Genomic DNA, 5322 nt, shown 5'->3' on the forward strand with positions numbered 1-5322 from the left:
TCCTTGTTGGTTGACTGATGTATCTAGTTTATGCTAATTAAGATAAGCTGTGTGGAATGTATAAATAGTTCTGTTGTCCTACAATAAACGGCTTCCATTCCTGCTGTATTCACATACACAAGTTATTCATCACCCCCCACCTCCCACCCACCCCCACCCCGGCTATTTTGCTGCAACCGGACTGCGGCAACCAGGATGGCCGAGTGGTTAAGGCACTGGACTTAAGATCCAATAGAACTTCTCAGACCAACTCTCACAAGGAGTTTGCACATTCATATAGAAAATATAGGAGAAAAAAAATTTTGGCGTTGGATTTGCTCTACTTTCTTTGGTTAATGTTAGATCTTATACAAATGGAAGTATTGAGAACCACAGCCCAATCCGGATGGCGCCTGGCATTTTGCCAGAAGGAGTGGTTGGGAGGTGACGCCAGAGAGCCATTAAGATGATGATAATTAGGTTAAGCAGTGTATAATTATTAAGATAATGACTGATTGCTGTACCTGGATGATGCTGAATTGAAACAAGCTGTGTATTCAGTTGTGTATGTGGACCTCTGCTGTCCAGCAGTGGAGCGGCTCCTGCTGCCTCGGGGGCCTGCTACTTTTGAGTTCTTGCGGAGTTCCCGTTGGTTCCAGGAGTTTCTGTGGAATTCTAGAGAGTTCCTGTGGGGTTGGGGCAATAAAGTAGTTCCTGTTTGAACCTACAAGTGGCTCCTGACCTCGATGTTATTTTGTGCCCAGTCAGACTGCGGCATGGAAGATTTCTTCTCTGCATAAGTCATTGTTGAGAAAATCAAAAGACATGTTATAGAATGGGAAATATTTGTAAAATACATACCTGATCATTGTGATGTGTCCCGGAAATATAAACAATTCTCAAAATTCATTTATAAGAAAACAATGCAACAAAATGGGCATATTTGAGCACATTTTCTCAAAGAAAATATATGACTATAAATACATGAGAAAGAGTCTTTAATCTTTAGAGAAATTCAGATTAAAACCCATAGTAAGACACTAAGACATATCCTCTAGAATAGCTAAAAATTTTTTTTTGTATCTTAGCTAAAATTTTTAAAGATAATTGCTAGCACCAAGTATTGATGAGGGTAAACGGTGGAACCTAAATTCTAATACATTGCTGGCAGGAATTTAAAATGGCACACATGCTTTGCAAAACAATATTGGAGTTTGTGCAAAAGTGATGCTCACTGCATTGGGGACCAATATCACCGGGGACAGGAGCAGATTTGGCCTGAAAACAGCTAGGCTCAAATGTTAACTGGCTGCAGCCATCATCCAAACGGTCTCCGATTAAACAGAGGTAACCCGGTCGCAGGGTTCTTCCTTCTATGAAACCGTGACCACTCCTAACCCCTCTGGACTCCACCGACCGTGCCCCGTGTGTTGAGAGTTGGGCCCGTCTGCAGGAGCACCTAGATTCCCGGTGAGAGTGGGACGCTAAAGGACATTTTTGCATAATAAACTCTCAAGCTCCTGCCAAGGAAAAAGCAGCACACCCATCAGTCCTTACCGGGAGTGGGGCTCGAACCCACGCAGACGCACGTCTATTGGATCTTAAGTCCAACGCCTTAACCACTCGGCCATCCCGGTGGTGGCCTAGGGTGTCTAGCTGTTAGATTTTACTGGACTAGAACTTCCATCCTCTAAAGGGCTTAAGAATTTTATATTCCTGAAATGAATCTGAAACTAGGCTTTCAGGGGTGTGTAAAATAAACGCACCCGGTGCAAAGCCTCCCGGAAAGAAACACGGGGAAAGCTGATCTTCGACAAATGCTATTTAACCACTGGCTCGTGCCACACCTTGCACGGGGCGCTAGAGAAGGGAGAAGCATCCAACCTCTGGGCCTCCCCTTAAGCCGGTCCAGACCCGGCCCCGGCGCCAGGCGCGCTCCCCGGAAGCGGTGTCCCAACGCCCGCGCCCACGTGCGGAGTTGGAATGCGCGACTCGGATATTAATAAGGAGGTGTTTTAGCCCAGAGCCCGAACTGCGCTCGGAGGAAACCCGGTTCATGAGGCCTGCTGCGCCCAGGGCACCGAGGCAAGTGCACACCACCTACCAAGTCAGCAGCACCCCGGGAGGAAGGTGGAGGAGCGCAAAAGCAGGTCCAGCCAGGTAACTGGGTACTGATGAAAGTCTGTGCGGACCTCTGCAACTAGAAACTGAATCCTGTTGAATCCTGCAGTTTGGAATAGAATTAATTCACAACAAATTGAAACTCCTATTAAGAGCCACAGAAATGAACACACTCCACCCCCCCACCCCACCCCCTGTTATTTTTGGATACCAGGCGAAAGAACTGGAACTCGAGAGGTTTGTATCTGCAGAACACAAGCAAAGATGAATAATAACTCTCCACCGACGACCAAGAGGCAGAAAGAGTCTTGCTTTGGGGAATTCACGGAGCTTTGGAGGCTCACAAAGGTGCCTTCCCCCAGTGCCTGATCAAGCCATGAAAATATGGATGTACCCTTAGCCCATGGGTCCATTCAGCTCAGGGTTCTGCCCCTGACCTTCTAGATGTGCTGTCCCAGTGAGCATAGGGTCTGGAGAGTCTTGCCTTTGCCTGTGGAGGGGAATCCAGGCCTGTCAGGGCTGGGGTCAGATTCAAGTTGGGAGGATCAAGTCGTGCATTCAGAAAAAGACATCAAAAAGAGGAGTCCCCCTACATGGATATACACAAGACGTCTTTTATTCTCTTTATTGTCATAGAATTATCTATGAAGTTTATAAAATGTACTTGTCTAGAAAGTTTAACACCTGCATATGACAAAAAATTAATAGAAATATATGCAGGAAAAAAAGTATATATTCTTAAAAAAATGTCCTAAAGATTTAGGGCAAAGATCCCAGCGCGGTAGCACATGTCTGTAATTCCAGCGGCCTAGGAGGCTGAGACAGGAGAATCGAGAGTTCAAAGCCAGCCTCTGCAAATTAGCGAGGCATTGGGCAACTCAGGAAGATCCTGTCTCTAAATAAAATATGAAAAGGGGGATGTTTCTCAGTGGCTAAGCACCCGTGGGTTCAGTCCTGAGTTATATATATATATATATATATATATATATATATGGCAAAGAGAACTTTTTTAAAAAGAGTTTTGAAAGCACAAACATCTCACAGCAAAATGTTGGAATGAACTGCTTCATCTAACTCAAAGATGTTCAAGGAAGGTCACAGTGGGAACTATTCAGAAAGGTATGAGAAAAGAGAAGATATTTAAAATACTTAAAATGACAAGATTTTAATCTATATTATTTAGTAGTGAGACATGAAAATTAGCAAGATCAGAGACAGCACGCACACTCAGTAGGAAATGGATAAATAATAGGGACTGAAAGCTCATCAACCCCAAGAGAGATAAGAAAGGTTTTAAAAGATTAAACTTTAAAGATTTTAAACATTGAATATTAATAGTAATTTATAAAATGCAGGGAAATTGAGATGCTGCTCTACCTCTGTTGGACCAGAAGAACTAGAAAGCTGGATGTGTCCATCACAGCAGGAAGGAGAATACAAAGGCTATCAGCTCCTGCTGGAGGCTGTTACCCTGATGCAGCCACCTGGAGTTAAGATGATCTACCCCTGGCTGTGCAGGCCTTCTCCTAGTAGTACTAGACCCTCAAACCCAAAGTCCAAAGGCACAGATTGTGTCACATATAAAGGGTAATTGCAGAGTTAGTCTTTCAGAATCATATTCAACAGTGATGCCACCACCCGAGTGGTAAATGCAAATATTGACTATTATGGGAAGCAACAGAGTAGGTATGCCTGTACCAATACTGTGGCCTCTAAAATGTACCAGTACATGTGGACTTTAAAAAGGAAGTATTTTTGTTTAAAAAACTGAACACAAGGAGTTCCCTCCGCCCGGCACCCCATTAACACTAACTGTGCTGCTCTCTGGCCTCCAAATCCTACTTCCTCCCTCTACTTTCTGATCTTGGTCCTGTGCATTCCCTCCTTTACAATCCCCTAATGTTCTGTGTAGGGTAGTTTAGAGTGGAAAGAAAGCAAAGCTTTTCTTAATTTGCCATCATTAGTAGTTAGTTCTGTGTCATCTATGATTTCTCATCTCCATGGAACCCCAAGGGTTAGCAAAATACTGGTAGTGACAAAGAATGACCATTAATTTGAGGTCAAAATACTAAAGAACAGGTCATTTTTTTTTGGGGGGGGGGGTCAAATCTCCCTGTTATTTTACCACTGACCTGTGATGGGAGGCTAAACTGAGGACCAAATATAACATCCAGGACGTAATCAGAACCGTTTGCAGGCTGCTTGCTAGCTCCTTCCCTGGCAGCTTTTGGACTGTGAAGCGCGGTCCCAGGAGCTCCCCGGAGAGACTCTGGGAGGCTGTCTTCTGTTCCGGGAGTCCCGGGTTGCCCCTACGGATAAGCAGGAAGAAGCCGCCAATAAGCACACAAAAGAGTAAAAAGAAGTGTGTGTGTGTGTGTGTGTGTGTGTGTGCTCGCGCGCGCGCATGCTTGTGTGCACGCGTGTGTGTGCATACGTGGTGTGCATGCGTGGTGTGCATGCGTGTGTGTGCGTGTGTGTGCATGCGTGGTGTGCATGCGTGTGCATGCGTGTGTGTGCATACGTGGTGTGCATGCGTGTGTGTGCATGTGTGGTGTGCATGCGTGGTGTGCATGCGTGTGTGCTTGCGTGTGTGCATGCGTGGTGTGCATGCGCGCGTGTGTGTGTGTGTGCATACGTGGTGTGCATGCGTGTGTGTGCATGTGTGTGCATGCGTGTGTGTGCGTGTGTGTGCATGCGTGGTGTGCATGCGCGTGGGTGCGTGTGTGTGTGCATACGTGGTGTGCATGCGTGTGTGCTTGCGTGTGTGCATGCGTGGTGTGCATGCGCGTGTGTGCATGCGTATACACACTTTTAAAAGACTCTTTGGTCCTGTCTTGGTTTTAAACCTCCCAAACACACCCGGCTGTTTCTCTCCTGTTCCCTGCCTTTGCTGAGTCCCCTGATTTGGGTTTCAGTCCCCAAAGGATTACTGGTCACTCCCTAGGTGTCACCTAGGTGGTCCTGGACTTTGAAGGAGCCTCGCCGCCGCAGGAGACGGACAGGCTGTGGCGCGAAGCACAAAGAGCCCATCAGGTCCTGGTTTCCAGGCGTGGAGAGATGAAAGCGGCGCGCCTAGGCCGAGAGGAGAAGGTGCCAAGCAACTTGCAGCAGCCCGGCCCCGAGCAGGCCCTCCCGGATCCGCTCCGGACTCCTCGAGCCCTGAAAGGACGTGGTTAGCTGGGTTTTAACTAATTGAGACATGAAAGGGGGCCGCTCAGCAGC

The 5322-nt window shown here is 46.7% G+C and overlaps 1 non-coding gene across 1 annotated transcript; it reads right to left on the reverse strand.

Annotated features, from left to right (window-relative positions):
• Nucleotides 1-1533: 1533 nt before the first annotated feature.
• Trnal-uaa (transfer RNA leucine (anticodon UAA)) lies at nt 1534-1616 on the reverse strand. The gene has a single exon. It is a non-coding gene; the product is annotated as a tRNA-Leu (tRNA).
• Between the last annotated feature and the right edge of the window lie 3706 nt (nt 1617-5322).

This window comes from Ictidomys tridecemlineatus, chromosome 8 (assembly GCF_052094955.1).
Source record: "Ictidomys tridecemlineatus isolate mIctTri1 chromosome 8, mIctTri1.hap1, whole genome shotgun sequence".
Classification (NCBI taxonomy): domain Eukaryota; kingdom Metazoa; phylum Chordata; class Mammalia; order Rodentia; family Sciuridae; genus Ictidomys; species Ictidomys tridecemlineatus.